General features: G+C 33.7%; 1 protein-coding gene across 10 annotated transcripts in view; it reads right to left on the bottom strand.

The window, feature by feature from the left end:
• The window catches only part of LOC101893877 (RNA-binding protein Pasilla), a 131662-nt gene extending 113476 nt beyond the window's left edge, over positions 1–18186 (bottom strand). For 8 of the 10 annotated variants that reach the window (XM_059129574.1, XM_059129582.1, XM_059129581.1 and 5 more), the window contains exons 1-2: positions 18058–18186; positions 16430–16615 (exon numbers count right to left, since the gene is read on the bottom strand). The gene's annotated coding sequence lies outside the window, so the exon portion shown is untranslated. The remainder of the gene's footprint in view (positions 1–16429; positions 16616–18057) is intronic. The other 2 variants (XM_059129577.1, XM_059129580.1) reach the window with 1 other exon arrangement.
• Between the last annotated feature and the right edge of the window lie 4440 nt (positions 18187–22626).

Here is a 22626-nt window from a genome sequence, read left to right as displayed (position 1 = left end):
TTAGGGGTTGAAATGGACCAACAACTAAAAATTTTCCTGATTTTGCAGCACTTATAAAGGTCATAAATAGAAACCAAAGGACACGAAATCTCGTAGTTAGAGTTTAGGACAGTGGGTAAAATGGACCACTACTTTTGTGTGAAAAATACCAACATTACTTGAAGGCGATATCCAAAATACACAAAAAGGCGAACTTCTGGCTTTCTATGCTGATATAGTCAAATATCGTAGGAAAGAAGTCTAGCATTTTGGAGAACATTGGAGAACAGCAGTTTGTAAACAAACAAAAATGATCGTGTTTACTTGCCATAGAGGTCAGCAGAAAATGTGCACCTTCGATTGACCACCACAGATGATGTGGGCCGCCATAACAGCCGATGGCCGCTCTCCGCTCGTATTAATCGACCGTTCGCATCATAATAAATGCCGAATATTATCGCGAAAATATTCTGGAGAGGGTGTATTAAAGCCTTGGACAGGCAAACCTTTTTGCCGCAGACCTTGGACATTCCAACAGAACACAGGACCAACGCACTTAGCACGCGCCGCCCAAGAATGGTTACAAAATGAGGTTCCTCGCTTCATTTCCAGCGCACAATGGCCATCAAAATCTCCAGATACCAATCCATTGGACTATTGTGTCTGGAGTATTTCGGAAAGCAAGGTTGCCATTAAAAAATACCAAAGTGTCGATCACCTCAAGCAAGCGCTTTGCCGGGAATGGGCCAAAATACCGAAGAGCATCATTCGGGCAGCGTGTGACGGTTTCATAATTCGTGCCAAAGGGGACCAATTCGAACAAATCTAAACTTTTTCTAAAATTTGATGCTATTTCCGACATATTTAATTCAATAAAATTAAAAAAAAATGTAAAAATTATGGTGTTTGACTTTGTTGCAGATTTTTTATCTCACCCTGTATTTACTCAACATCTTTCATTAAAAAAAACACCTAGTCATTACATTAAAATTTATTATTTCTAGAAAATTCAATAAAATTAAAAATGTATACAATTTTTCAAAAGGTGAAATGAAATATAGATGGCGTTTCTTAAGGTTAAAACCTACAAAAAAATCAAAAACAGTATAAAATTCACTGGATACCATATTTTCTAAATCCATTTGTTTTCGAGACATAAGGCTTTCGCTTCAAAAGTTATGGTGTCAAGAAGAGGTTTACGGAAAATTGTTTGCAACTGTATGTTTTTGTATATTTTTCCCATATCTCTGGTATTTGAAGAGATATATTAACTCAAGCTATGTCATTTAAAAAAACACCTTGGCTAGCTAAAAAAGAACTTACATTAACATTTATAATTACTAAAAAATTCAATGAAAGTAAAAATATTTCCCATTTTTTCAAAAATTGAAATCAAATATAGATGGCGTTTCTTAAGTTTAAAACCTAAAAAAAAACTCAAAAACTGTGTAAAATACACTGGATACCATACTTTCTAAATCCATTTATTTCCGAGACATAAAACGTTTTCTTCAAAATTAACGGTGTCAAGAAGAGGTTTACGGAAAATTGTTTGCAACTATATTTTTTGAGCAGTTGTGTATTTTTCCCAAATCTCTGGTATTTGAAAAAATATATACTAACTCAAGCTATATCATTTTAAAGAACACTTTGCCAGATTTTAAAAAGAGGAGAGAATGTTTCAAAATTAATTTCTAAAAAATGCAATGAAATTACAAATATATACCATGCAGAGTTTTCGGAAAGTAGAATCACATATAGATGGCGGTGTTTTTTTTTTTTAAATTTAAGTATATAACTAGATTACGACGTCAGCACCTTTTTCCCTACACAAATTACTTGCCATATCCAGATTTTGACATTTAAATGTTATCTAAGAAAACATAATTAAATCTTGCCAAAAGATTCGCAATAAAATTCAAAAAAGCTAAATTAATTTAACAAAACATCAGCTATCTTCGGGTAATTCAATTAAAAATCCGAGACCTTGCAACAAATCTAGTTTTCCACACAATGATTGACACATATGTGTATAAACCTCAGAGTCAGACGGTTTTTCCTTGCAAATTTAGACAGGTGCCTGTCTGTCCGCCATTCGGCAAGCTTGTCTTAATGTCTATCTGTTTAAATGCAATAATTATTGACACATGTTTTGAAATTGAACACAAAAAAATGATAAAGTTTTTTAAAATATAAATGCAAACGCAAAAAGCGTTCAAATGCTAATAACGAACGAACGAACGATCGCCAGTAATCAAGTTGTTTGTAAAGTTGTTGTTGTTGCTGTTGCTGCAATGAAGCGTTAACAAAAAAGAGATTTGCAAAAATTCATGGTCATCGTTTTAGTTTTTTTTTTTTTTTTTTTGCATTCACAATTTAGACCTTGACTTTACGATGCAGTTTTTCGAAGCAAACAAACAAAGCTAGACAAGTAATGACATTGACCAGATAGTTTTTATGCAATGCTTGGAGTTTTATTTTATTTTTTTCTTTTTTGGTGAGTTGAGGAAAATCGGTCAAAACCTAGTTAAATTTTTGTGAGATTTCATTTAGAAGGGGAACTGGGCATGGCAAAAATAAATCCGTTTTTTAATTTTTGGATTTGTCAAGTTATGACAGGAGGCCTTGAATAACTGGAATGCCTCCATTGTCCTACAAATTTTTCTAATAAAAATGATCACAGTAGGTTTTATGGTAGAGTTTGGTTGACCTCCTTTTGAAAAATAGTGTGGAATTTAGAATGTACTCTTCTTTGAGATAAATTTTCAACATTTTTTTGCCTACACGTTGGGCGCCAATTACAAATTAATGCGGTCCCTCATGGATTTTTCTATTCTGCTTCTAAAAGTATGTTCCCAAAATTGTATAAACTATAGCTTTTAATTTGACACTTAATTATGTTGGGCGCCAATTTGAATTCGATGTCACTCAACAATTTATGCCTTAAAATATTTAAAGATATATTTTTGACTTAGCCATTTTGACTCAATTTTTTACTTCAAATTTGTTAAATCCTCTTTAAATTTTGTTATTCTAGAATGTATATTTCTGACACGTTGGGCGCCGCTTATATCAAAATCAAAAAGTAACATTTTTAATAAAACAATTTAAGTAAACGTTGGGCGCCACTGGGCCTCATCAATAGTCACATGTTATTTGGAATTGCGATAGATATTTTTAACCGAATAAACTAGGCAAAAATTAGTGAATCGTGTTGGGCGCCAATTCGGTACCTCGTCTTCTATAAAAAATATGCCTTGACAAGACTCTAATAAAACTTTTCTGTTCTGCTTCTAAGAGTATATTCCTAAATTTGTATAGCCCATAGCTTAAAACTAGGCACATACATTAGTGTATCGTGTTGGGCGCCACTTTGGTACTACGATGTCTGCCAATAAACTTTGTCTAAAAATATTTAAAAATATATTTTTGATCTAGTAATTTTGCCTCGATTTTTCTTTACCCAAACTTAATTAAATCTGGGTAATTTTGGAAAGTAGATTTGTAGCGGAAAAATTTCACGTTGGGCGCCACTTCAATCGAAATGTAAATAAATCGTGAAAAAAGAAAAAAATTAAAAATAGTAAACGTTGGGCGCCACTAGAAAAAAGCACATTAATGCAATCACGCCGATTCTTACCATTTTTATGGTATTAGAAGTTGCGTCCCACATTGGGCGCCATATTGGCAATTACTTTTGAATCATAAAAATTAAAAAAAAAAATGGAACATACATCTTGTCTGCGGATTATTAAATGGGATCTCAAGACCCCTAAAAATAAATGGCCGATAAGACCTCCAATAAATGGAAATAGAACATTTAACCAAATAAGCTGATACCCTCTAACTTTGATAAAACACAAGAGCTGATGAGATTCTAAAAACAAACTTTGCCTACAAATATTTAAAAATATATTTTTGATCTATTAATTTTGCCTCGATTTTTCTTTACCCAAGCTTAAAAAAATCTGGGTTATTTTAGAAAATAGATTTGTAGCGGAAAAATTTCACGTTGGGCGCCACTTCTATCGAAATGTAAATAAATCGTGAAAAAAAATAGTAAACGTTGGGCGCCACTGGAAAAAACACATTAATGCAATCATGCCAATTCTTACCATTTTTATGGTATTAGAAGTTGCGTCCCACATTGGACGCCATATTGGCAATTAGTTTGAATCATAAAAATGAAAAAAAAAAACGGAACATACATCTTGCCTGCGGATTATTAAATGGGATCTCAAGACCCCTAAAAATAAATGGCCTATAAGACCTCCAATAAATGGAAATATAAAATTTAACCAAATAAGCTGATACCCTCTAACTTTGATAAAACACAAGAGCTGATGAGATTCTAAAAACAAACTTTGCCTACAAATATTTAAAAATATATTTTTGATCTAGTAATTTGCCTCGATTTTTCTTTACCCAAATTTAATTAAATCTGGGCAATTTGGAAAGTAGATTTATAGCGACGTTGGGCGCCAATTCTATCGAAATGTAAATAAATTGGGGAAAAAGAAAAAATTAAAAAATAGTACACGTTGGGCGCCACTGGAAAAACACATTAATGCAATCATGCCAATTCTTACCAATTTTATGGTATTAGAAGTTGCGTCCCACATTGGGCGCCATATTGGCAATTACTTTTGAATCATAAAAATTAAAAAAAAAATGGAACATACATCTTGTCTGTGGATTATTAAATAAGATCTCAAGACTTAGGGGTCTTGGCCGATAAGACCTCCAATAAATGTAAATATAAAATTTAACCAAAAAAGCTGAAACCCTCTCTGATAAAAATACAAGGGCTGATAAGATTCTCCGCCATGTTTAAGAAAATGTCCACATTTTTCTTACAAAATTTTGAACCCTAACCTAGTGAACATGGAATTCAAAATTCACCCAAACGACTGGCCAGAAGCGGGAAAAAACACAATATTCCTGCAGTATTACTCTATGACGAGCGAATTCCATAAAGAAATTTTTCAGGGTGGAACGATGAAAGCTAAATATTTAGTATCCATTTTCCCAGCTTTCCATGAAAACAGAAAGAATTATTGCTTTATAATTTTTCCTCTGTGGAAAAACAAATGGTTACCAAGTCATTTATTCCAATCAGGGAATGAATTTATCCAGCCCGTGGCTAGTGGTCGATATTATTTCCGACAGTACGAAGAACAATAACGACAATTATTTTGCTGATTACACCAAGTCATGAAATGGAATATGGGTGTTTGGAAGTATGAATGGGTGTGTGTGTGTGTGTGTGCTTTTTCCGAATATATAATATTCATTTGGCTTTTTGCATTTTTGTCAAACTTGCACATACACACACACACACACCATTGCACTTCATTGCTTGCAAGTAGAAAGCACAAGAGTATTTTGCAAACAACAACAACAACAAAAAATACACAAAGATTCATATCGCAAGTCTGACAGCCAACCAAGCTAACAGCGTGCGTTTGCACAAGTATTGGTGAATGGCCTTGACCATTAAGCAGCTTTTTTTTTTTCTATAAATTGATGGCGTAGCCACCAAGCACCACTGCAAATCTAAAGAAAGAAGAAACAAACAAACAAAAACGAAACGTAACACAGCGCCACAAATATACGTACTTGCATGAAAAACTCATGGCATATGCAATTTTTTTTTGGTTTTTGTTATTTTCTGGCTCTTGAAGTGCCCAAGAGCGAGTGTGTGTGCGTGTGTGCGAGAAAATAACAATAAAGCAAATGTTCATATCTATAAAAGAAATATATATTTTTTTATTTTTAAGTGAAGAAACAACAAGAATAGAATGTGAAATATTGCCATTCATTCTGCAGTGGATTAAAAGGATATGACTAGAAGGAGGGCGGATATTGATTATCCTTGGGATGCATGATTTTTATATAAATTATGAAATCAAGAACACGTTTTGGAGAGCATTATTGTTATTTTAGAGGTACATCCTTTTTGGAAGTGGGCTATTCCACAGGGATAAAAAAAATCTACAAAATTTAGAGAAGTCTATTTTTTACCTTCCATCAGAAGATTTTTTTATCTCTCTTTTATAGTATCCCACGTTGGGCGGCACACTTAGAGCTATTTAAAGTTTCTGTTACAGAATATTCTCAAAACTATATGTAAGTTCCCACAGAGCTATTAATGCTCCCCTCGTTGGGCGCCATTCTCATAGACATTTTTATAATTTAACAAGAAAAAAAACATTAAGTTCGGCCGGGCCAAACTTTTAATACCCTCCACCTCAGGATACAAGAAATGTGGCATAAACTATTAAAATGCTGAATATCGGCAGGTACCGTTATATTGGGGCTATACCAAATCTTGGATCGCCAAAGGAGCTAGAACCCATTATGACCTACAAATACCAATTTTCAGACAAATCCGTGAAAAAATGTGGCAAAAATCATCAAATTACCGAATATCGGGAGGTACCGTTATATGGGGGCTATACCAAATCATGGACCCATACATGCAATGTTTCGCCACAGGAGCTGGAACCCATTATGACCAACGAATACCAATTTATAGATAAATCCGTGAAAAAAATGTGGCAAAAAAATTAAAATACCAAATATCGGGAGGTACTTTTATATGGGGGCTATACCAAAACGTGAACCCATACATGCAATGTTCCGCTACACGAACTAGCACCCATTATGACCAACAAGTACCAAGTTTTAGACAGATCAGTGAAAAAATATGGCAAAAAAAATTAAAATACCGAATATGGGGAGGTACCTTTATATGGGGGCTATACCAAAACGTGAACCCATACATGTACACACGCACAGGGACCCGTAATGACCTACAAATACCAATTTTCAGACAAATCTGTGAAAAAATGTGGCATAAATCATCAAAATACCGAATATCGCGAGGTACCGTTATATGGGGACTGTACCAGAACGTGGACCGATATATTTTATACCCCACGTTGAGCGTCAGAACTATTTTTTTTATACCCTACACCACAAGGTAGTCAGGGTATTATGTGTTTGTGCATTTGTTTGTAACAGGCAAAAGGAAACGATATAGACCCATAGTTCCTTTTGATGATCTGCATAGAATCACATTCTGAGTTTGATTTATGCATGTCCGTCCGTCCGTCTGTCCGTCTGTCCATGTATTTTTGTAAACAAAGTACAGTTCGCATTTATTGGCCCAAGGACGAACCCTATTGAAATTGGAGATAATCGGTCAAAATTTAGATATAGCTCCCATATATATCTTCGTCCGATTTGCCTTTTATTGTGCACCAAACGTGTAATATCAGTCCGACTAGTATGGAATTTTGCACGTACGATCAGATTGGACCTGAAAATAAGTATGCCAAATTTGATCGAAATCGGTTCAGATATTGCTATAGCTCCCATATACATTGTCCATCCGATTTGTTATGTTTGTACTCCGCAGCCGTAATAGGCACTCTGTAACAAAAATATTTGGGGAAATATATCAAATACAGCTCAGAAATACATTTGCTAAATTTTATCGAGATCTGTTCAGATTTGGATATAGCTCCCATATATAACTTCGCCCGATTTAGCTTTGATTGTGCACCAAACGTCTAATAGTTGCCCAAATGCGATGAAATGTGGCACTTCCGACCGAATGGAGTCTAGAAGCTAGTGTGTCAAATTTGGTGAAGATCGATTCAGATATAGCTATAGTTTCCATATATATTGTTCATCCGATTTGTTATTTTTGTCCTCCGCAGCCGTAATATGCACTCTGTAACAACAATATTTAGGGAAATATATGAAATACATCTCAGAAATATCTTTGCCAAATTTTATCGAGATCGGTTCCGATTTGGATATAGCTCCCATATATATTTTTATCCGAATTCAAATTAATTGTGCACCAAATGGGCAATACAAGTCCGAATTTAAAAGAAACAAATGCTTCGGCATATTTTGTCATTTGAACTTTAAATTATAATTATAATCATGGCGTGAATTCTCCCATTAAAACGTTTAATTGTTATGCGGTGCTCTACTAAATTAGCAAAATGGTGTAGGGTATCATTAAGTCGACCCCGTCCGACTTTAAGACTTTCTTTACTGGTTTATAATTCAATGTGGAATTTTACATGGAGTTAGAGTTTAGGACTGGCACCAATTTAGATGGTCATCGGACAATGCCCATCAATTCTGAATGGTCTCTTGCCAGAAAAGCATAAAATCTAAGAAAGTCGCGGAAAAATATACCAATAAAAAGGTGAATATCTTTTGTCCTATTTTTTTCAATTTTTGTGATATTATTTATCACATGCGATTTCTTTAATTTGACTACACTTTTGAATTATAAATTTTCTAATTTTTTACATCCTGCAACACTACGTTTTGAGGGTATTATAAACATGTTGCAATTATCGTCCGATCCTCACGAAATTTTGCATTAGGTAAGGGTCAGAATTCATCAAATCAAAAACCTAATGGAAACCTGTGGGCATGGCACTTCGACATTATTTCAAAAAAAATCTTCCAAAATGGATTTGACCATAAGGGGAATTCGAAAATATTATAGTGTTGTAGGGGTAGGTAGTCGGCCTCGTACGTCTATAGCCTTTGCCTACTTGTTTTATTATATGTATGCCTCATTTGTCGCCAGACCCAAGGCTTTAAGTGAATTGCTAACCTTCTTCTATCGGAAATTTCAAACTATTATAACGAAGTCTATATACTAATACTACTACAGCCTTATGTTGGACGCCAATTCATATCTCATTTTCAAAGTTTGAAAATCTATCAAGATGAATGTATGCAAAAACTCCAAAACAAAAAAAAAATAAGGCTATTCTTAATTTATATGCATGCTCCATGTTGGGCGCCACTTTGAAATCATATAATCATTTACATACGTAATTTACATAAATTGTCCATATTTTTCAATATTCGATGTATAGTATACGCGAAACTAAAGAAAAGTGTGTCTCCATGTTCCATAATCCAAATTAAAAGTGTTTTGAGATGCCAAAAAGAGTTTCATATCCATTGTTTGGATATCAGAAATAATAGTCCGTTTAATATCTTATCCCTCCCACTCTAACTCACACGTTCCTCCATAAACTTTTCCTGTTAATGATACAAGCATATATTAATCTACCCTAGATTATATTTTTTCTTTACTTCTTTGACCCCACTTCCTTGCCCTCCCTCACCCCGACAACATTAACATCTAATGACGAAATGGAAGGAGACGTAAAAAAATCTCACAAAAAAAACAGAAAACCCCTCTAAGGCTAGCTAGCTAGCATGTGTGCGGTGCTATAATCTGCATTGAATTCTGCATAGAGCAACGTGAAAATAGGTCAACTCTGCGTCGTCGATACAGAGGTATGGTGGTATGCACATATGTGTCAGACAGTCGCTCAATTTAGATGCCCGGGTCGTCTCTTTGTGTATGGGTGTGCGTGTGTGTGTGTGTGAAACAGAAAGCATTTTGATTCCTTGTCAAAGGCATTTGCCTTTAGGTGAAATACACTTTTGCTTTTAGATGTGACACAAAGAAGAAGAAACAACTTTTTTTTGTTGTTGTGAGTCTCTAAAAAGAAAGCAAAGAAACGACGATGAGGATGGTGATGAAAAGAAAACATTGCCTTTGGTGTCGCAGAGCACAGCTAAGCAGCTATCACATAAAAAGAGTGTAAGGTCTGCTTTATTTAGAAGTTAGCATTGAAAATGCTGATGTGATGTGATATGAGGTGAAGCAAACAAAGGCCGATGCTGTAATGGGGTTAATATGGGTTGCACGGCTAATATCACTGAAAAAAATTGGATTTTTTATGTTTTCAAAATTAGTATGAAATCCCATTGAAAAAAATAAATAAATTCTTGCTGCGCCATTTGAATTATGTCATGCATTAAAGTTTAAATAAAGTTTTTTTTTTTTATTGGAAACATATGTCCATTTAGAGGTTTACCACTTCTCAATTCCCCTGAACTTTTGAGGGCAACATGCTGCGTCATTTTACATGTACACAAACATGTTTTGTTGTTACTGTTTATTTCTGTTTTTCTGCTCCTAAATCAAAACAATGACGTCCAACTATAAAAAAAAATGGATAAAGATCAGCGTCTCATAATCGTAAACATTATTTTTATGCAACCTACATTACAAAGCAGCTGAAATAACTTAAATATGTTGAATATTTAACAACATTGTTGCTGTAGAAAATCAGACACGTATTGCGCATTACATTGGCTTCTAGAAATGTTTTGTTTCAAATGAATAGAATAATATTTCTCAATAGATAGCATGTTTGCATTATTTCGGAGTTTAGAGGTCAAAATTCAAAGAAGATTGGCAAAATTGTTGTTTTAATTTAATTTTTAAGTTTGCCATCACGTTGGGCGCCACAGCGGAAACTTTTTATGTAGTTTCTGGAGTTTTTCTTTTTCAAATGAAAAAAAAAAAACTGGAAATAGCAGACAATGCAAAACTACTATAAGGGTATGACATACGTTGGGCGCCAGATGTAAACTTAGATGTGATTCAGATTTTTAGAAATAAATGGCAATCGATGTAAGCTCTTCTAATGAAGCACTTATATGTAGTTTTCAATGACTTTATTCTGTAGATTGAGAAAAGATACAATTGAATACTCGAACAAAGCGAAGAGAAGTTAGAACTGTTCATTAATTGCAGATTGCTTTCCCGGTAACTTATGCGCGTTGGGCGCCACACTTGTACGATATAATTTCGTATTAATTGTAAGAGTTCCACGTTGGATACAAAACTTTTATCGGCATTCATTTTCAAAGCCTTTTTCGAATCTTTATCCTATTGGGCGTCAATCTCTAACTAGACGTATATTTACATATTATTAAAGAGTTTCCATTTATGCACCACATTGGGCGCCACTTTTGCCCTACGTAAAGTTCAATCGATTAATTCGAGTACCTTATTTATGTTGGTAAAATAGTAATGCTCTAAAAAGACTTCGCCATACACAACCATGTAATTTTAGTTCATGTTTAACGTTGGGCGCCAATTTTAACATTTAATATTTGTAAATAGCTATCTATTTCAAAGTAGATTAATTTATTATTGTTGAATATAAAATTGCTGCTGAATCGGTATTCACATCTGCCAACAGATCTCTAGAGAGGACTACCCACGTCTTTAATTTAGGAAAACTTAAAAAGACTCATGATGCCTAAATCATGTAAAAAAAATACATAATCTTAGATTCATTCGATTTCTGTATGTGCTTCCACGTTGGGCGCCAAGCCGCAATATTATTATTCAAAGGGCAAAATAAGCAAAAAAGAAAGTTTTTCCATAAAAACCCTAATAGGATATCCTCATTTGTAATACCCTGGGTTGGCTGCCAGTCTAGTCCCTAGAAAAAATTCAATAAGAACGCCTCCGATATACTTTCTGAGAAGAAGACCAAAAAAATGGCAATATATGAGAAAATTCCACCTTGCATTCAAGCATTTACCTATCAAGACTATTTTCTAATATAAACTTTACTATTTCAAATGATATTCTTACCCCACGTTGGGCGCCAGTTTCAAATGTTGCTAAAATATTATCCCATTGTTTTCAATGTTTCTAAAGAGGGACAGTATGGGCGATTTATTTCAACACCATAAAAAATCTCGTCACCTCTTCTCGCGTGACCCACGGTTGGCGCCAGACAAACAGATTAGTTCAATAAGTTGTTTACAATAAAAATTTCGAGGCTTTAGAGGTACAAAATTCTACAAAAAATATAAAATGTTGACAACTGTTGTCATTTGTGACCCACGTTGGGCGCCATATTTTAACATTTTCTATTATACCAGAAAATTTTTTTGTTACTTATAACAGTATTGTAGTCAAAATAACTTAAGAAGACAAATATGTCCAATACAATGAATTTTAATTTTCCCCACGTTGGGCGCCACATTTCAATATTTTATTTTATAGCAGATAATTTTCTTGTTATTTATAGCAATAATTTGAATTTTTTCCCATGTTGGGCGCCAGTTTTGAACTATAATTAAAGTTCTGTATTGATTTTCTAATTTCGATAAACAAAAAAAAACTCAGTAAATCCATCTGAAATTCTCCGACACGAAGAGTAAACATTTCACATATCAGATTTTGATGATAATTTTTATCTTTACTCAGATTTTCAGGTATTATCCATGGAGAACTTTTTTGTTCTTTTCCTACAAAATGTCCATACAGATTTTTCTTTATTTATTGTTTAAGCAAATGTTATGCTTCATTGAGTTTATTTATGATACATGAATACATTTTGTCGAATATGTATATTTTTTGTAGGTGGATTTTTTTTTTATTGGCAACTGACAAGGGAGCAACACCTCTGCTAATGTGAACTACAAACATAGTCATATGCCGATAAACAGAGACAAGTGAGATATGTATGTCAATCAATATTATCAAAAAGTGACACATGAAGGTAATTATGTGAAACAAGCTAGGCGGCTGGCTAGTTATTTTTCAATTACTCCAGATGCAAAATTGAAATACAAATATGTATACATATATGTACGTAAACATACATACATATATTCATAATAAAATCTAACAATTATCACTCGACAGCAATAATAATCAATTTATTTACTTGTTTGAAGAAGCAACAATTTTTTTTCCAATATTCTCCATACAAAACAAAAAGTATATTCAATACCGAAATTAAATTAATAAAATCGAATGAGCAAAAATTCACCAGCAATACAAAAACAATTTCAACTGAAATATATGATCTCATTTCATTGCACGGCATCGACAGACACACACACAAATGTAAGAAAGTAAAAAAAAAAGTATATTTTGCTTTTTTTATTTATTTTCCTCTATTGAATTACTAATAATACAAGTATTTAATTAACTAATAAAAAACAATATATATAGAACAAAAACTCGTTTCTTTTTAGATTTGCTATTAAATTGGAATGAATAACAATAACAATGTGAAAATAAAGATCAAGTGTCGATTGAGATCATTTCAAATACTAATGCAATCCAACAAATTTCAATAGACACCTGAAGATGTATTTGGGGGAATGATTTATTTGCTTTTGTAGTGAGAATTTGACGAGGCATCGAGTGGGAGAGACAGAGAGAGAGAGAGAGAGAAAATAGATCATTCAAATAAAGTATCAATATTTTGCCCTTTCTGAGCAATGTCCACATTGGAAGTTTACAATATTCTAATAAGAGTTTGTATATATATCGAAATTAAAGAAAATTCAAAAATTAAGCTCACAAAATATTCTTTTTAAAATTAATGAACGATAAAATGTCTCAAAATGACCAAATTTCATCATTCCCCATAATTGTGTTATTTCCTACGTTGGGCGCCACTAGAATTAGAGCGTATAATTTCCAAAAAGGCAAAGTATGCTAATAATTTTGTAACCTTTTCAATATATAACACGTCTCCCAATATTTTTTTGGATTTCTTAGTTCCAGTGACATTTTTATTTGTGCCCCACATTGGGCGCCAAATAATTAAATCTTTTTGCTGTCAGGAAATATAAAAATTATGAACCATTGCTTATTGCTTGAAATTAATTTGGTTCTCCATATAAATTAAGCCCAAGAAATTTCTGAGTCAGTGCCAAATGTTGTGCGCCAATCGAACCTTGAGTTTGAAATTGTTACTGTGCTTAAGAGATTCAGTGATTGATTAAACATCCTAAACAAAATTTTTTTAACAATGGAATCAATGCTGGGGGCAAAATACCCCACACAAAATATACATTTTAGACCCCAAATATTCATAAAATTCTATGTCGATTTAGCGAAATTCTATGTCGATTTAGCGATGTCCGGACGAAATGAACTAGGTTGATAAAATTTTCCTCAAATGTATATTGTGTCTGCAAGACTTTTGTTATTGAAAATAAGCCATGTAAGTCCACGTTTTGGTATAGCCCCCATATAACGGTTCCACCCGATATTCGGTACTTTGATGATTTTAGTGACATTATTCACCGTTTTTTTTTTTTCAAATTTTGGTATTTGAAATTCGTAATGAATACTACAGCCTATGACTAAATTGTACCTCCCTGTATTCGTCATTCTGATGATTTTAGCTACATTATCCGATTTTTTTTTCAAGTTTCGCATTTGAATATTGTAATAGCTTATGACAAAAGTTGCCTATGCAGATCCACGTCGTCGTATAGACCCTAATATAACGGCTACTTTCGATATTTTTAAGACTTTAACAGAATTTTTAAGGCATTGTATTCTTTTTTGAAAATTGCCAATGATTGGGCGCCATTCGTCCAATTGTGGATTCATATTAAATTCTATGAAGAGACCAAGAGAAGAATTGGAGGCCATGGTTAACTAGTTTTTAAAATATTTATGGATTTTCATCGTACACAGCATTAAAGCGTCCAATATGCGTTAACGTTGGGCGCCAATCTTTTAATGCAACGAATTTATTGTTGTGCGCCAATCCATCAAATATTGAAATAAAACTATTTGGAGTAAACAGACCAAGAAGTTACCTGCCTACGAAGGCTAATGATTTGACTTGACACATTAAACATGTACCCAGAAGAGGAAAAAGACGTTGAAAAATACAAACGAAAAAAATATTGTGTCCCACGTTGGGCGCCAAAATGTGCTTGTGTTTAAAATTATTATTGTTTTTTTATCGTATTCCATATGAAAACGTGTGACTTCTGAATTAATATTATATAATTTTCCTTATACTTGGGGCCTACGTTGGACGCCAATCTAGAAAATTTTGTTTACATTTATCTATTTATCATTTGATTTAAATTATTTTTTATTTTCAATTTCTACAGTAAGCTAGCCCGTAGACGGTTCCAAAAACTTCTATACATGTCTACTCTAATTATTTTTTGTCAATTTTTTTTAAATAACGTATGAAGACGTCTATTGGCTGTATCAGAATTCTATCACTACTGCTATTGGATTCTACGTTGGGTGGCTATCTATCCGATATGGTGAATTTACAGTATTCATCATGTTCATAAAACTGTATTAACAAATTACGGTTTCTGTATTACAAGTCTATCATTTTTTTTTTTAGTAATTGGTACCTACGTTGGGCGCCAATCTACTCAATATATTGCATTTAGTTCATATTTTAAAATGCTAAAGAAAAAGCCTGGTTATTTTATTACAATTCCACGATTGTTACTCTAACTGATATTCACGTTGGGCGCCAATCTGCTCAATATGGTGAATTTAAAACATCTATCAATTTATTTTTCGTTTTGAAAATCCGCTCTAACAAATACGTCCCCTGCATTATAATTCTTTGATTACTTTTGCCATTGGAACCTACGTTTGGCGCCATTTTCTTGATTTACCTTAAATTATTAACAATTTTTGTCCAGGTCTCAGTTCCACGATTGTTTCTCTAATTGAAATTCACATTGGGTGCCAATCTACTCAATATGTTGAATTTAGTTTATATTTTGAAATGCCAATTCCACGATTGTTGCTGTAACTAATTTTCACGTTGGGCGCCAATCTGCTCAATATGGTGAATTTAAAACATCTTTCAATTTATTTTTCGTTTTGAAAATCCGCTCTAACAAAATACGTCGCCTGCATTATAATTCTTTGATTACTTTTGCCATTGGAACCTACGTTGGGCGCCATTTTCTTGATTTAACTTAAATGTTTAATAATTTTTGTCCATATTTAGAATATTTCTTTGATCCCAACCTTTTTCCTTGCCAAAACCTTCTAACTGGACGAAAAAAAATCACTCTCCCCGTTTTCTAATAGTGCAACTCACACATACATATAAATAAATACACACACACATATGTAAATATGCCACTCTCACGTGGACACAACTAAGTTCGATCATCAACATCTATTATAGATAGGGCACCTTAATTAAAACGCTAGATAAACCACTTAAAAAAATTCGAAAAAGTGGGTATGCAGCAAGACCAAGACGTTAAGTAGAAGGAGGGAAAGAATGAGGAAATACAAACTAAATACAAGTATGTAAATATTCAAGACTCAAAAGAAGAAGAGTATAAAAAAGTAAAGAAAGAAAGTCAGTCTAAAGTTGGAGAGTTTTGTACTAATAACGAAAACAACAACAAATAATTATTAAACAAAAGAACCCCAATCCAAATGAAAATAAATGCAACAACAACTGATAATGAACAAAACACACAGAAAAATAAAGAAACAACAAGATATGATGGGAGAAGAGAGCGAGAGAGAAAGAGGTGTTATGTTTAGGATTTTTTTTTTCTTTCAGTTGGGTTTTGTGAGATTTTAGTGGTGTTTGGATTGAAACACGTTTTTTATAACAGATTTTTCGGATTTTTTCTTTTTAGCTACTCAGGTGGATTAGACTAAAGACCCTTAAAAACAAGTAGATAACTTATAAAAATAATGCTTAACAAAACTACAGCTAATATTTTTGAAAATATTCTATTTTTGAAGTAAGGGGGGGAAACTCACTTTTGCTGTTTATCTTGTTCAAACAAATTTTATTTTTATTATTTGGTTGATTAGATTTGACTTTTGGCTTTTTCACTCGTCGTTTGCGTTTTGGTAACGATTTTTTTCAGAAAAAAACACGTTTTTTATGATTTTTTGTTTTGCTTGTAATTTTTTTTTTGTTTAGATTTTGGTTTTATTTGAAATCTGGAAGTTAGAAGAAACGGGTTTGTTTGGTTGAGTAAAGAATTTCAAAAAAAAAATAAAATAAAAATTTAGACACTTGTTTCAATTATTCATTGGGGTTTATATTGTTGTATTATTTTAAATATTTTCTTAACAAATATTTAAAAAAAATAATAAAAAAAAATTAAAATATTCAACACTTTTTATAATTATTCATGGGGTTTTTATTGTTGTTGTTTTTTTTATTTTTTAAATAAATTTTTGATTTTTTTTTTTCTAATTAGAAGTGGCGAACAAAATTTATCTCAATTTTCTTTGGTCACACACACACACACTGGTACACACAGAGTTAAACACACTTTGGGATACACACGTAGTTGTTGTTGTTATAAACCAACGATTTTTTTTTATTTCAATATTTTATTTTTTTTTTCTCAATTTTTATATTTTTTTTATATGTGACGATGACGACGACAACGAGCAGAGAAATTGCTGGTATTGTGGTTGTTGTAGTTGTTGTTGGGCTGGTTGGTGGTGGTGGTGGACGTTGCGATGATGACGGTAATGATAATGACGACGACTCCGTTACAGATTAAAAATTGAACAATTCGAATGCAGCAGCAGAATAAGAAGAAGCAGAAAGAAAAACCCGCGTAGTCACCGCGATTTTAATTTCGATTCGAAATAGCGTTTTATAGCTTTTTTTTCTCCCCAAGTTACGTTACGTAGCATTCCGATGTGACTCCCGTATGTAAAAAATAAACTGACTAACTAATAACAAAAACAACTAGAAGTAGAAGAAACGAATAGGAGTGGAGTGGAGTGGAGAGGGGGAAAACAACACTCCAAAGATTAAAAAATGTGACACAATACACACGTACGTATACCAGCAGTACCAGTGGTGGAGCACTATGGTGGCTGGGAAGAAACAGACAGAGAGAGAGAGAGTGAGAGAGAAAACGACAACCACGACAACGGACGGCGGTAATGACAAAGTTGGCGACTCGACTCGACTCCACTATTACGATTTTTGGTATACAAAACAATATTGAAATAAAATTTAAATTTTTCTTTTATTTATTTTTTTCTCCTTAACAAATTCTCATTCAAATTGCTTTTGTTATTTATTTTTTATTCTTATTGCCCGTCGTGTTCTGGCCACATAAAGATTAGAGCGCGTTAACGAAACGTAATGAAAATAAATCGAAAGAGAACCAGAAAAAAATCGGTTAATGTAAGCACGTTGGTATTGCTGCTGTTGTTGTGTTGGGTTAATTCTTTTCTTCAAATTCTTGTTTTTGTTTTATTTATTTTTTTTTTGTTTTTCTCTTCTTTTTTCTTTTCTTTGCTTCTAGGTCTATTATTTATTGTTGTTAATTTAATTTATTTGTTGTCGTTGTTGTATATATCTACATTTCTATATATAATGATTTTTTTCTTATTTCTTTCTTTTGCTTCTTTACTTGTGTAGAGTAGGTTGTTGGATGGTTGGTCGTGCGTTCGCAGTGCAGTGTTTTTTTTTTAATATTATTTTATTTTGGATAATTTCTGTGATTGCTCCGTTGTTTTCAATGTGAAACACACAACTGAAATGAGAATTTTTCAAAAGATGATGAACAAGTTGAAACGTAAAATAGTTGGGTCAGAGATAACAGCAACAAAAACACATACATACACTCACTCACAGTGCGCACACACGAACGGGCGAGCGAGCGAGCGAGTGAGAAACGCAAACGCTACAAAGCACATAGAATGCCAGTAGTAGTCGAGTACGAGTACCCACAGCAGGCGAACCCACCATGCAGGCACAGATACTCTCTCTCTCTGTGCAGTGTATGTATTCCACTTAGCATTTGGCTCTTTACCAGGCACAGATAGCAGCAATACCAGCAAAACCCCACAAAACAAGCACAACAATTAAATATGTACGGGTATTTAATTCAAATATCTCTCTGTGTGTGCACGAGTGTGGGTATGTACGCATGTTGGGCCGCCACAAACGACCACCTCGTTTTTATGATATGCTCTCTCTCTCGCTCTCTTTGAAACATTTCTTTTTTTCTTGTATCTTTTTTTTCGTTTAGTTATTGCCTCTGGTTAACCCAAAAGATACAATTGTATCTATAAGATGGTTCTCACTCTCTTGTAGTCAAACTCTCAGCCTCTCTCGCTCTCTGACATTCCATTTAAAAACCATTAAAAAATCCAGGGCAAATCACGTAAATTGGACACTGTGAGAGAGAAGAGCATAATTTTTTCACACACAGTAATGAGAAATTCCAATTGGATTTTCATAACAATCAATTGTAGTCAGTTAAATTAAATGGTTGGAGAGGAAAAACAAAGAGATTGGAGGGAAAACACAATGGAACAGTGTTACCGCATTCACTGTTTGGAAATAAATAAAATGGGTCAATACTGTGAATTGGAATCACTTCATATTACATTCAATTATAAACAATTGCAAATACGACCAGTCCGGCCTTTATATCCTCCAACATAAAGGACGCAGTAGACATAATATCTCCAAGCGAAACTCGTACACTTAGCAAACAATTGTCCTTCATGCAATATATGATTGTTATCAAATTCAATTTTTTTTATTATACCCTCCACCATAATATGGAGGGTATATTAAGTTTTTCATTCCGTTTGTAACACCTCGAAATATACATTTTAGACCCCACAAAGTATATATATTCTTGATCAGCATTCTATAGCATATTGTATTTGGAGGTCCATGCCTTCATATAGCACCCATATAACGGCACTTCCCGATATTCGGTATTTTGATGAATTTAGCGACATTATTTACCGGAGTTAATTGCAAATTTGGCATTTGAAGTTCGTAATGGATACTACAGCCTATGACAGAAAATTGTACATGGAGGAAAACGTCCAATCTAATTTAACTTCAAAGTGGAACTAAGTTTTCTTCCATCTGTGCTTATGTACTATATTTTCTACAAATATGTGCACAATGGTCCGTATCAGTTTTATAATTCATTCTTTTTTCCGAAGTTACATTTATGTTATGTACCACTTCTAAAATAAATCGTCTTTTGTAGTTGTTCTCTCGTACGAATATATATTTATCCTTAAAGTTCGGTTTATGTCCTGTCAATGTGTGATTATTAATCCCATTTATGTCTGGAAAGTCTAGTTTTTTATTTGGTTTTTGTCGTGCAAATATATTATTTATGGCATACATCCGTCCTTTTAAGTTCTACTGAATATAGAGGGTTAGATAAAACAACTTCAACAAAGTCAGACGCCTAATTTTTACCTTTCTTAATTTTATTGAATGAAAGCAAAACATGTCGGAAATAACATCAAATTTTAGAATAACTTCAAATTTGTTCGAATTTGTTGCTCTTCGGTATTTTGGCCCATTCTGCTTGAGGTGATCGACACTTTGGTATTTTTTAGTGCAAACCTTGCTTTCCAAGATACTGCAGACACAATAGTCCAACGAATTGGTATCCGGAGATTTTGGTGGTCATTGTGCGCTGGAAATAAAGCGAGAAACCTTTGGTGCTGAGTCCTGTTGAAATATCCAAGGTTTCCGGACAAAATGTTTGCGTTCCCAAGGCTTTAATACAACCTCCAGAATATTTTCGAGGTAATATTCGACATTTATTATGATCGATTAATACGACCAAAGAGCGACCTTCGGCTGTTATGGCGGCCCACACCATCACCATGGCCGGCGCTTGAGTTCTGGTGGACAACCGAAGGTGCACAATTTCAGCTGTCCTCTTTGGCACGATCATTTTGTTTGTTTACCAACTGCTGGACAAAGAATGTTTTCTCATCGGAGACGGAGAAACCCAAATTTGGCAGTTCACCACTTTCGGCCAAGCGAAGCAACTCTTTAGCTCTTTTGAGTCTATTTTCTTTCTGTTGCGGTGTAAGTTCTTGCATTTTTTTTTTTTTTGGCTTTAGCCCGAGCTCATTTTCAATATTTGCCGAATGGAATATTGCAATATGTTCAGCTCACGAGCCATTTTTCGGCCACTGCGACGCGGGTTTCGATCAAGTCGCTTCTTTATTTTTCGAACCATTTCTGCTGATGTTGCTGTTTTTTTCCGTCAACTTCCTTGACGTCGGGCTTTTCTCCCAGTATCATGGTAACGAGCGATGGTACGAGACACAAAAAATTTATTCACATTTAAATGCTGGAGTGATCTAACGATAGCCACTTATGGTGTTCCAACCAAATATAAAGAAATCACACTATCACGCTTGAATACCATCACGAATAACTTTTTTTCTAGAAAATTCTCACCTAAATGACTTTGTACGCTTGCAAACTATATAATGAGCTGTCACTGGAAAAATTTTAATAGCTGTCGGACGAGTGGCTTTGAAATGACAGCAGTCTGAAGTTGATTGCAGTTCTTTTATCTCACCCACGATATATAGATTATTTAGCTATTATCATTTTGGTAACACTTATTTAAAAGCTCTCGTACGTTTCGTGTTTTGTTTCCCTGTCAAACATCATTTAAAAAAATAATTGAATTTTATTATCAAAATACGTGTTCTGTTAAGAAATTCATGTTGTAGAGAGTTTGCCAATATGGATGGACCTTTTGAGGCACAGTCGCGCACTGCTGTTCTTGATCTGCATAAAATTATATGTCCCCCTATACATCAGTGTAATTTAATATTACGACCAAATCGATCAGAAATTATAAAAAGTTCGGTCCGTCTATACTTCGTTTTCAAGGGTTTCTCTCTCGAAAACTACTCTCAGCCCATGTCTCTTTAGATTTGTGTTCCTCACACCTTGATTTCCCATATAATCTTAATTTTACCATATTTAATACTTTCTCGTGCAGCAATTTTTTCAAAAAAAAAAAACAAACAAACTTTTCTTATCATGAGTGACCCTAGTGCAAAATATTAAGGTATTAATTCTAAATGATCGCTTATCAGCAACGTAAAGAATTCTATTAGCAATATTGAGATTTATACAAAATTTGTAACTTCGAACCATCCACTCTCACCGCTATGTGGCACTTATGCCAAATTTAAGACGCCTACTCCACCAGTTCGCTCCTTTGTGTCCAACTGAAACAGAATTGACTAAATATTTCCACTTAAAAACAACTCTCTAATTTCGTGATGGCAACTCTGCTCTTAAACGAATGAGAATAGCTCAATCGCAACCACCTACAAACAACACATCGCTCTCCGAAACCCACATTTTCATGCAGCAATGTAAACAACCCAGAATTATATAAAAATTAAAGGAAAAATAACAATACACATACGAATTAAGCATGGAGAGGGAGAAAATTACAGTTAGAGAGAAATATGAGAAAACCCAAGAATTATTTCAGAAGAGAGCGAGAGTGTAATTTTTCCAAATGAGACACAGTGAGAGTGTGCACTGAGATTACAAATGAAAATTCTTCCACAGCAACAAAACGGAATGAAAATTCTTATCAGTAAACTGAGAAGAAACAACAAAATACATACCTTCGGACTCAGATGTACGATAGGTATGTATGTACTCGGTGCATGTGTATGAAAATGTAACGACGACGACAAAGGAAATACAAGTTGGACAAACATCACAGCAATTTTAATATACCAACAAACACACACACACGCTCTAGCACACACATTTCTCTTACACACGCTTACAACGTTTCGTTGTCATTGATTTAATGTTTCTTTTCCTTGGATTTTCTTCTTGTTTTTCCTTTTTTGGAGGAAAAATCAAAATAGCTACGGACTTTGCGGTTTTCCCATTTACAAGAAACAAAAACAATGAAAATAAAACTGATAAGAAATTTTAATATTAGTTTAAAGCAAACGTATGTTTGTAAGTAGGAATGTTTGTTTTTTGATAGGTAGTTCGTTTTGGTAAAACTATCCATAATAATAAAAATGCCCTTTTGTTCACCTTCACTGTAGGATGTTGTGATATCACTCACAGGTCCTCTATTAGAGATTCAGTAATGTTTGATTCCTAAACAACAGTGATTGTTGGAGTTGTTGTTGGTTGTTTGTTTTTTTGA

The sequence above is a fragment of the Musca domestica genome, unplaced genomic scaffold, assembly GCF_030504385.1.
Source record: "Musca domestica strain aabys unplaced genomic scaffold, Musca_domestica.polishedcontigs.V.1.1 63, whole genome shotgun sequence".
Classification (NCBI taxonomy): domain Eukaryota; kingdom Metazoa; phylum Arthropoda; class Insecta; order Diptera; family Muscidae; genus Musca; species Musca domestica.
Note: the sequence above shows the minus strand (reverse complement) of the source record. Positions and strands in the feature narration are given on the sequence as shown.